This window comes from Anser cygnoides, chromosome 4 (assembly GCF_040182565.1).
Source record: "Anser cygnoides isolate HZ-2024a breed goose chromosome 4, Taihu_goose_T2T_genome, whole genome shotgun sequence".
NCBI classification, from domain to species: domain Eukaryota; kingdom Metazoa; phylum Chordata; class Aves; order Anseriformes; family Anatidae; genus Anser; species Anser cygnoides.
The window spans coordinates 68,464,151-68,475,508 of NC_089876.1; the positions used below are offsets into that span (position 1 = coordinate 68,464,151).

At 41.6% G+C, this 11,358-nt stretch overlaps 1 long non-coding RNA gene across 3 annotated transcripts in view; it reads left to right on the forward strand.

Annotated features, from left to right (window-relative positions):
* LOC136790749 (uncharacterized) overlaps window positions 1-10,259 on the forward strand; it is a 33,706-nt gene extending 23,447 nt beyond the window's left edge. For 2 of the 3 annotated variants that reach the window (XR_010831262.1, XR_010831260.1), the window contains exons 3-4: window positions 3,500-3,606; window positions 4,138-10,257. This is a non-coding gene — a long non-coding RNA (uncharacterized lncRNA). Of the gene's footprint in view, window positions 1-3,499; window positions 3,607-4,137 lie in introns of all 3 variants that reach the window. The other variant, XR_010831261.1, reaches the window with a different exon arrangement.
* The last annotated feature ends 1,099 nt before the right edge of the window (window positions 10,260-11,358 follow it).

Genomic DNA, 11,358 nt, shown 5'->3' on the forward strand with positions numbered 1-11,358 from the left:
ACACATAAAAGAAATGCCTGTGTTATAGGTGTCTAAAGGAATGCAAGATAAATCCCACTTGCAGAGTCCTGATGGGACCTTGTCATGTATCCAAGCCTGGTGGGCTTCGTGTGTCTTCGTGTGTCTTCAGCTCTAACTAAATGAGAACAAAATGAGTCGCTCCTTTCATTTCTCCTTGTGCACTCAGACTTCAGTGAGGTCTCTGGTGGATGTGTACCTGAAAGACATGATCCATGGAAGCCATTAACTCAATCAACACATTCATTCATACATCGGCAAATCTCATTTTTTTTTCAGTAGTGCATCACCAGTCTATATAGACATTTGGGCAGAAATCTTTCTTCATTCTTCTTCTCCTTTGAGTCCTGATTGTTATGTCTGTGTGGACAGCTCTGGTAAGTATTTCCCAGGAGACACCAAGATCTTTAATTCTGGGTTTCTCTTGGCCATGTCTACATGGCACATGCCTGACTGCATTTCTCTGTTGATCAGTGATGTAATATGTGATCCTAATGGACACAGGAGGCCAGAATACTGTGTTGAAAGTTATGTTGAGGTTGTAGTTATACCAGCAACACTGTTTTCAGAGCTTGTTTTGCTGAACAACTCTAGGGATGAAGTTCGGCCTATGCTCAGACGAATAAAACATTGTTATATTATCCTGACTGCCTGATGCAGGAGCATGCCAATTCTTTGATGGCCTTGTGGGATGCTTGTTTCTCAGCCAATTGCTATGGGAAAACTTGCTTTTTCCAAGTACACCAGGTGGTTATGCGAGTCATTGCTTTTCAGGTTACCGTCTTTTTCATGCAAAGGGGTACGTGATACAGCTGCCCAGAGGAACTGCCAAGGAGTCGCTGTCACTGAGGGTTCTTACATGGTAGAACTGATTAATAGCTGTGCTGGCAGTAAAACAACTGAAGAATCAATCCAGCCTGTGTAGAACCACAGCTTAGAGTAGTGAAAGACATCTTGCAAGTGTAGGAGGATATTCACTCCACCTTTGTCTTTTAAGATGCTTATCCCACCCAAGAAGGGTGGTTCGGAGCTGTTATATATCCTTCTCTTCTTTGTTAACTACAGAGCTGAGGGGTCTCTAACTTAGGGAATAGTTTGACAAGTCTTGCCACCAGAAACGTTATAGGCTTCTTTTCCCCTGAGAATGTCCTCCTCTTCCTCTCTATCTCCCTTCAAATCACTGTAGTCTGGGAAACTGATTCCACTTAAAATTAACCTTTTTTCTCCCCCCTGCTTTTTCACTTCCCTGAACCTGCTTATTGAATGATCACACAAATATCAGGTTAGATGCAATGAAAGTGGTGGTCAGAACCAGGTGGCAGAGCAGTGGCCTCAGTTGCCAAAAAAACAAGAGTTGAGCTAGGCCATAAAACCCCAAATGTTACATGATGAGACAGGTTGGAAAGGATGGAGGGCTACCCTTGCCCCCAAAATGAAGAAGGATGATAGGAAAAAGAAGGGCATGCCTGCAGTATTCAGTGTTTGGTAGAAGTGCTAAAGGATCTTCAGCCAAGTACATAGTCAAGGATGGCAGTTGCTCTACGCCAGCATGTAGCATCACATTAACAGCAGGCTGTTGTGAGCCCTGTGAGGTTCTGGCACATCTTACACAGCTTTACAACTTTCCTACCATCACCAGCATGCACACACTGGGTGAAGGCTTCTTGTGCAAGGATAAATAAGCTCCACCTTAACTAAGAAACAATCTCAGTTGAAATTTAGAAGAGGTGAGAGCATTCCCCACTTTGTGTTGTGCAAGATGGTCCCCAGGGAGACATGCCTTCAGTGTCCATCATATGGCTCCTGTGTGTGGGAATCTGGCTCCACTGGCAGGCATCCAACAGCACTGGGGAGGCTGTTTACTTCCATCCAGCCTAGTTTCTGTGCAAAATCCAGTGACAATTTAGGAAAAAGCAAGGCATCCTTTATGATAGATAATGTAATTCCATGAGCACAGTGTAGGAGGGAAGTTAACAGCTGTGTTCAGGACTCCATACCTGCAATTGAGTTAGTAGGACAAAGGGTGACAACACCACCATCAAGGGAAACAGACATGTCTTTTCGGATTTTCCTGTCACAGGAACTAATCCATCCTACGTGGTTTACAGAAAGCATCTGGGCAAGCCTACCTGATACCCTTTGGGGATTTAGCAATCTGTGGTAGAGACTGAGCTAGGCCTGACCCAGATGCACCCTTTGTCCCAGTTCTCCTCAATTTTTCTATGCCAAGCAAGGGTGGCTGCTGGCCTGTAAGGTAGATGCCCTCCCAGAGTTCCTCTCTTGTTTGGCAGTACAGCTCTCCCAGGTACAAGGTGGGAGCAGGGCAGAAGATAGACCTTGGATGTAGATACAATTAGTTATAGAGGATGTAAAACAAGCAGCACTATTTAGTTTCTGTCCAGAGCGGAAAATACACCCTCTAAACTTCACCTTTCCACGCAGTGTTGCAGTCAAGGCTATTGTATTTATTATTATTATTTTCTTCCTGGTTGTTAGAAGACATGATTTCATTGTTGTTATATTTAATCTGCTAGTTCTGAAGCTTTAGGATGCTACCTGCCGACCCTCTACTTCAATTCAAATCATACCTTTTTCTTGGTATCATTCATATCACAGCAAGAAGCCTGCTTCTGAGAACAACAATGGTGTATTATGCATTCTTTGACTTCTTGGCTGATGCGAGATAAAAAAGTGGGGAAGGTGAATCATCTTCTCTGAAGCACTGATGAATACACACGAGGCTTTCAGATCACAGCTCTGTGTGGTACAATGAGTGAGTGGAGAAAGGGAAATAGTAGGAGATTCAGACAAATCAAGAAAAGCAAAGTGACCGTATATGCGGGTAAAAGGGTGTCTTTTTCCATTCTCTTGCTGGACTGTCCTGCTAGTACTGGAGCATTATCATGGTGTTTTTTCTTTTTTTTTTCTTTCTTTTTTCCTTTCTTTTTTATTTTTATTTTTAATTTTTTTTATTCTGTCTCATGGTGGATTCCATGAAAAAAGGGGATTGGTGTGGTGCAAAGATGGAGGCCCTTGTCTAGCCAAGTGGTCACTCACTAAGGTTGTGCTCACTGCACAACAAAGTGGGTGAATGCATGGAGAGGATCAAGAAAGAACTTTGAGAAAGAGTTCCTGAATATACCACAGCATTTACGGCTTGGGGGACATCTTGAAATATCAGAGTTTCAAATTTTTTTTTTAAAGACATATGATTTTCCTTCCTTAAATGTTAAAGAAATGGGGAAGACCCTCTTTTTTTTTTTTTTTCTTTATCCACTCTTTCCTTTGCTTCTCTCGCCTCAAACCTCAGGAAAATGTGTTTGCTTGGAGACTTTTATTAAGCCCAGAAAAACTGAGAGGGTGGAAAGCTCTCTATTTCTTTATTTTCCTTCATTTGTAGGGCCCATAAAGACAAAAGAAGGTAGTGCTTCAAATTATTTATTTATTTATTTATTTATTTTTAATGTTGCTGTCCTGCAAGACATTTTCTTCAAGGCTGAGAGCAAGCTTTTTTGAAAATTTATGGAGGAAACAGAGCATTCAGAAAACAAATCTACACTTCTCTGAGTGCCAGACCATATCTCTGAGGTAAGAATCTTGAATGACATGAGGAACTTCTTTAGCACTAAAATGGTGCCAAATCTGCCCATTTTAGTGAGAAATCCAGAAACTGACCCGAATATGGTGTCTCCATGTGCTGTCAGGGGTGAGACAATACATGCCAGAAAGTTTCTTCAGCTAACAGGGACATGTCCGATGCAAAACAGACATTGAAAAATAATGATAGGAAATAAAGTCTGCATACTATATAATAATGTGGGTAGTGAACCACTGCCATGAGAAGAGAGGGAGACATCTTTCTGGTCTAATTTGTCTCATCTCAGCTTCCTCAGATTTTTATTGCACAGTATGAAGCAGGTTATTTTTAGGGAGAGAGAGAATGACCAATGACTTTATATGACATCAGATTTCACTGCATGGCTGTTGAAGCACTTGCTGTGGAAGAAATATAACAGGTCCTCAACCAATGTGGAGACTAAACTATTTGTTTATGCGTACATAAATAAAACATTGTGAAAGCACTGGATGCACCAGAATAAATTCTTCTGTCATTTGCAGCACTGTAAAGACAATGGACGTGAGTGATCTTCCTCCCAACATAAAAAGTGCAGAAGAAGGTGTGAAGCTCTTACCCTCGCCGTTGAAACAAGTCCCAGAAGAACTGATGTCATTGTATATGGAACAGCTGCTATCTGCCCGTGCTGTGTGGAGAGCCATATTTCGGCTGAGTCACCAAGGCCCGCCACACCCCGCTCTGTAGCACTCGCTCTCCATAGCGATTTAATAACTCACATTTACTGCAGAACTGTTATTCATATCTCATTAGATTTTGTGGGAGCTTCAGCAGTAAGCAACGTACATTGTCATGGTTCACAAAGCTGTTGTGATACTTGCCAACCAAGAGGAAATTGCATTTTCCCCTGCTGTAAAGCAGCTACAGAGATGGAAGCTATGAAATTAGTCAGCCTTAACATGCATTAATCAAGGAAGGGAAGTTGAAGATGCCCTTGGAGAAAGATGGGCTGAGAGGCTGGGCCTAGAGGCTGGGCCTAGATACTGGGCCTGTCTTGGGTATGAGCGGTAGGCAAGAGACTAAGTGGCCGGTCTGGAGAGACCATGCTGTCATGAGAGCAGATGAAACCAGGAGAACGATGAGGACAGCACCATTAGGAGCAGCAGGAGAGGGAAACTTGGAAATAGCAGGTCTGACAGAGGCTCTCCTGAGCCACCTGGGATTTCAGACTTTGTTTTGTGCTCTGTGGGACAGGTAGAATATGAGCACTGGAAGGGACACATTTGGCTCTGCATGTTTACTACTCCAACGTTGTCCCTGTAAATGTGGCAGGTGACTGGTCTGCATGGCTTGTGTTCCCTGTAAGTGTGTGTCTGCAGGTGCCAGACTACAGGCAAACCTCCTTTGCACAGGAAGATGCTACATCCTCCTTCCGTGCAAGTAATGTTGTGCTTTCTTATGGGGTAGCTCTGACACCAAGACACAGAGACTTTCTACATATGTCATTGTGCGGGAAGAAAGAAGAACCAGGAGAGAAAAGCTGGTGTATGCTTCCTCTGGGAAAAGTCCAGAGGTTTAGTATTGCTGTGTTGGAAGAGGAGGCACACAAAGGAATCACAAGCCAGCACATGGACTGCCAGGAGCGCTGGACTCCAAGTATGGCAAGAAAGAAGTTATTTCCTGTAACTTTCCTGTAAAACAAACAAACAAAACAACAAAAACACACCACCACCACCAAAAATGAAACAAAACAAAACACAACAATAAAAAAACAGCTTCCTCCTTTTCAGCTTTTTTTTGTCCAATTTATTATTCAGCCCCACCCCCTAATCCTCACTCCAGCTTATAGTTAGAGTTGTGATATTTCTTCCCCTGTGTATTAAGATCCCTTTGTGGAAGATGATTGTCTCTGGTGCTGAATACAGCTTTTGGGGGTTGATACAAGAGTGATTCCATTCACGAAACTTGAAGTGACTTTGCTCTAGCAATATGAAATGGGAGTACAGCTCACCTTGCAGATGGTTGCCTAAAATATTAAACAGTGATTCACCATTACTCACTGTCTCATCAGCTCATAAATTTAAAATAACTCCCCTTTCCTTTCTTTTTATTTAAGGAAAAATAAAAGAAGTAAAGGTGTATTATGTATAACTCTGCAAAATTGATCATACAGAAAGGTCTGCTTAATAAACTTTTTACTGACTTCTGCCTCTTGACATTAGTTGAGAACTGAAGCAGTGGGAGGGGAAAGATTTAACATATAAACACATTTATGTATATATAGAGAAAATAAGGATGGTGACATCTCTGGCAAAATAAGGGAGTGGAAATGTCCATTTGGAAATGTCCAGTGGAATTGTCCATTATATTACTTTGGAGGATAAAAATAACAGCTGGACACTGTGATCACAGGCAAAAGAGAATAAGGAAGTGCTGTTTTTTTTTTTTCCTGGGGTCGCTATTAGCTATCATTAGACACTGCCCAGGTAACAATTCATAACTACTAAAATCCTCATAGACTTCCGCCTGTAAGACAAGCAGGTTCTTTTTTCCTACAGCAAGCCTCTTTCCCCTAAGCTGGACACTACTTACTACCTCTCTGGGCAACACAAGAGCTCCAGCCTGTAGGCACTAGTCCCACAAGTTTCCTCCCCCTTTTCTTTCCTTTGAATGTTCAGTATTCTGCTTGCAAGCCCTGTTTCTTAGGTAGGTTGGGCTCTAAGTGGGAAAGCAGAGGTGACTCAGGATGCACAGTCTTGGACCAACGGGACAGTGATGGGTTGGTCCCTTCTTTCTTCTTTTATTGATTTAACTAACCCTGAAAGCTTGTCCTCCTTAGGGAAATGGTGAATCTGATCCAAAAACTCTGGAGAGACAAAGCCAAAAGGAAAGAGAGCCCCCAGCTTGTGCCCCCTTTAGTGTCTTCATGATTCTGGTTCCTCTCTCGTGTAGGAATGAAGCCAGAGCTCATTCAGAGAATACGCTCTGGTCCACTAGGCTTCTAATGAGTAATGAAATTATGCCACTATGTAGTTGTATTCGTTGCATTATATCTCAGTTGCTGTCTTGTGGCTTGCCAGTAAATCAAGTCTTTAATGATAGAGTCTCAACATTGACTGCTATATCATCATACCAGCAAGCTCATTCTTCAGTAGGGGGTGGGCTTGTCAGGTGCCTTGGCAAAGGAGGGAGGAAACTGGTCCCCTGGAAGCCCTGTGAGCAGGATTTGACTCACACTGCACAGTCTTCATTGTGCAGCCTGGGCCTCACAAATAAACATGATGTGTAGGCACTGAAGAGCTAGAAAAACACCACAGTGCTGAAGCTCAGACTCTCCAGGGCCTCTTTTCTAGCTTTGCAGCTTGCTATGGTCTTTAATATCACTTGTCTCTACCCCTAGCTCCTCTCTGCAAGCTATTACTGTGCTGTGTCGGGCTTGTTTGGATGAGTAAGCACTGCCATAAATTTCCAGAGAAGCTGTCATGCTGTTGTGCTCACGTTAGCTGAATCTTTCCTGTGGTGCCTCTCACTGGTTGAGGTGCTGGTGACTTGCAAGGTGCCTAAGCTTGTCACAATCACGCAGCCAAGGAGTTTAGGCACAGAACATCAGGGTTAGAAGAAGGCAGGCAGTGGTAGCACGAAGCTGCCTACTTCTGCCTTGCCCCAGGTTCTTGCTACCTGTAAGAGGCCATGAATACAAATTTGAGAACCACTGTAGACGTTGCCTGAGGGAAAACTGCCTGGAGAGTGGTGTATTTGTATTTGGGTGGTGGATGCTGAGTATGGCAGGAAAGGCAGATGGTCCTTCCCTTCTTCGTGCTCTCACCTCTGCCCTTAGACACTGTGGCAGCGCCAGAACAGCCTGTCTTTATTTTGGTGACTTGGCCTCTGCTGTCCTGATGAAGATTGAGTCCTGTTTGATTCTTTCTGTCCCTTCAGGGTTCCTGTGAAGATTTCCTGCTTTGTCCCATTAAGGGGGCCAAAATGCTTAAGGATATGGCTGTTTCCCAGACAACTACACTCAACGATTTCATCAATTAATCAAGAGGAAACTAAGGAAGAGAATGAGAAGCAGATGCTCTGAACAGGACAGGGCTATGAATGATTGATGCCATTTAAGAGACAGGGAGGATTTACTCCAAGAGAGACCCCAGCCTGGGGCTGAAGTGATTTCCTGTGTGAGAGCTGGTTACTGCAAAATGATGGCAGGGAGCCAGGAACGGCTCCCAAATGGATGTCCAGTCCAGCATTTAGAAAATCACAAGGCATGTTGCAAAGTATAACCAGGTTGACTAACAAGGGCACAGAAAGACTCAAGGAGAGGTGGAGCAGGATTAATATGCTGGTTTTCCCTACCACATGTGGCAGTTCTCCTATTGAACCAAAGAAAAATAGATTTCTGATGCTCCCCAGCCAAAGTTAAGGGTAGGTGTGATCTTTTCATGATGTTCATTTCCTTCTGCATTTATGTCATGACTCTTCATGTGTCTATATGTTGCAGTTCAAGCAGACACATCTAACAACCAGTATTGCTTTAAACTACTGTCTGCATGTGCAACCCAGCAAAGGGAGAGACTAGAATTCTCCTGCGGGTTCATAGTCAAATTAAAGGCTATAGAGGTCTTAAAATATATCAGTGCTTTTTTCAAGCCTTGTTGAAAATCATAGAATCATTTGGATTGGAAATGACCTTCAAGATCATCAAGTCCAACCATCAGCCTGACCTTCTGAGTCCCATAACTAAACCATGTCCCTTAGTGCCACATCCACACATCTCTTAAATACCTTCAGGGACTCCACCACTTCCCTTGCAGCCTGTTCCAATGCTTGACCACCATCTCCGTGAAGAAATTCTTCCTAATATCCAATCTAAACCTCCCCTGGCACAATGGCAAGAAGAGGAAATCAAGTAAAGATTCTCCAGGCGTTGGCATTTTCTCGCAACTCAGTTAGAATAAAAATGAAAAAATCTTGCAGAATCTCCCCAGACAACAAAGTCAAAACTGTCTTGGTTTGATAGAAGTTTGTTTTAGTAACTTTGAATCCATTTTTTTTTCCTTTGCTTTTAAAACAATTTTATATTTCAAGTTTTTTTTCTTCATGGATTTTTTTCTTTATAACTTTCTATTTCTTCCATTTCCCTTCACATTTAATAACCCACCTTTTGTCTCTGGTAGGTGCAATTAACTGGAAGACAGCAGTGTAAGAATCCTTTTTTCTATATTTTTTTTCTGTATGTATTCAAATGAAACTGTATTCTTCCCTTGGCACTTTTATTTAAGTGAGTGCTGCAAAGGTTTATTTATAAATCAGCAAGGAAAAAAAAATCTCTTGCTGTAATAATTTGTTTCTTTTACCTTGATAATAAATTCTTCCTGGGTATGACTAGCTGATGTAATTTTTCTGTTGCTCCTTGTAATGAACATTGAGGTAATATATTTCACGTGTCTGGAGTGTATCTTTTGGTTAGAACAGACCTCAGGTTTCTGTTTGTAAAAGCAAATGAAGAGATTCTCTCAATAGCAAAGCTGAAATGGGTATTAATTGCATTAAAAAAAATCAGTAAGTAAAAGAACAAGATTCAAACAAAGTGTTCATAAGGAGAAAAGCTAATCAGAACTGTCAGAGCCAGATGACATCTGTCGTCTTTACTGGGATGGATTTGCTGGCTGAATGATATCAGCCACTCTTCCTTGCTGGCTTCTCCCTTTCTGAAACACTCAAAAAACATCGAATGCACTTTCTGGCTTGCGTTATGGGTTCCTGAAATATAAGACGTTTCAGTCTCAGCTTTCTTACAGTTAATTCATTTTAGGCATTTCCTTTGGTAAGGAGTGGGAAATGGTATTTCACACAAACGAATTGGATTTGACAGCCTTTCCAAAGCAAAGTAAGACCTGTTGGTCCTTCCAGATGCAATTTTCCCTTGAACTTGCTCAGAAGACACATAAGTGATTATTCCAGGTTTCTAGGCTTAGCAGGGACATGCATATTTCTCCATCTGTTGTGTCAAGATGGTGGCCCATGATGGTTGAACATTGCGGGTGTCTCAAGTCCCATGACTTCCCACCTCTGCTGCAGCTGTACAAAGAAGCGTTTTTCCTAGTTACAAAATTATCATCGTCCCTTTTGCAGGAAATAAAATGTTTCTTTGTTTTTTTTTTTTTTTTTTTTTTTTTTATTCTGGGCCTAATATGAAAAACTCATGAGAAACTGGTAGCTGTAGCAAAGGAAATGGGCCCAAAGTCTGCAGTTCTGTGCTAAGAAAAAAAAAAAAAAGAAGAATCTAAGCACTCAATTTACCCATCCCAAAGCGAATGTAAACCACAGTCCCCCAGGGATAAGAATGAAACAGGGGCCAAGTGCCTTCCTTGGAGGAACACTGCATGGAGGGACACTGCAGAAAATTGACGTGCATAGTTTTGCTCTCTGATGCTTAACATGATTAGATTGTCAGAGGAAACTCCTGTCATCTCAGCATAAATCTGAAACACCTCATGGGCAGCAGTGGACTCGCTTGGATTAATCCTGGTATAATCAAGGTCAGAAATAGATCAGAGGAATGCGCCTGTGTACACACAGGTACCTACCACTCACATGACTAGAAATACTGCCAGAAGGCTGCCAAACTGCTGAATTAAATAAACTTCAAGATATCTTTGATTTCCCAATAAAAGTGACGAGATGTGTCTCTATTTTATTTTATTTTATTTTATTTTATTTTATTTTATTTTATTTTATTTTATTTTATTTTATTTTATTTTATTTTATTTTATTTTATTTTATTTATTTTATTTTATTTTAATTTAATTTTATTTTATTTTATTTTATTTTATTTTATTTTATTTTATTTTATTTTATTTTATTTTATTTTATTTTATTTTATTTTTTCTTTACTATGTGGTCCTTAAAAATATGGATCCGGTTGTTGTGGTCAGATGCTAAATGGCTTTTAAAAATAAAGATCAGTGGTATTAGCCTTTTTTATTTTTATTTTTATTTTTTTTTTAAATCACAGGGCCTTGCCTTTGAGGCATGCTAGGTGGTACTTACTTGTGAAAAGCCAGGAAAAGCAAGGCTGAGAGAGCGATTACAGAGGCTGCATTTTGAACACTTGGGTGTGCACTGTCACCTGGGGAAGCCTTTTGCTGTGGTTCTGCACAGTGCTAATGAGCTGGGTAGCAGTGTTTCTTCCTCCCCCTGAAAGAGTGGTAGTAGCCCAGGTGCAGAAAGGTGCATAGAGATTTCTTTGACGCTTTAATTTAAAGGACCTTGTCTGCGGGACTAAGCTCGAAGCAAAGCATTATTCACTCAAGCAGCAATGTCCTTGGTGTCTGCATGGCCCAGGCTTTACCTTTCGTGGAAAGCTGCAGCTCAGGTGAGTTGCCTATTTCGCAGGAAGATGTGAGCCAAAATGTTGCTTTAAAAAAATCTCTGACATCTTCAGGACTGCTCCTGTTTTTAAGCAGAATGTGACAACTGGTAGAAGGAAGCCAGCCCAGTCTGGCTTTCCTAGCTCTAGCTAGAGGTTGCATTGACCAAAGCTTTAATTTTTTTAGTCAAAACCTCCTGCTGTAAATACATCAAGCACTGGGGTAGCCTGAATCCTCTGCTTAGCTCAGGTTCCAGTTGCCCCTGTGTTTTGGTAGAAAGAGCATCGTGATTTTGAATGTTTCAGGAAGAGTAAGGAACAGAAGGAACTGAAGCGCTGTTGGTGGTCATGGACACACAATTGGTCTTGGAACTGCTGTCACTAGTTCGAAGGA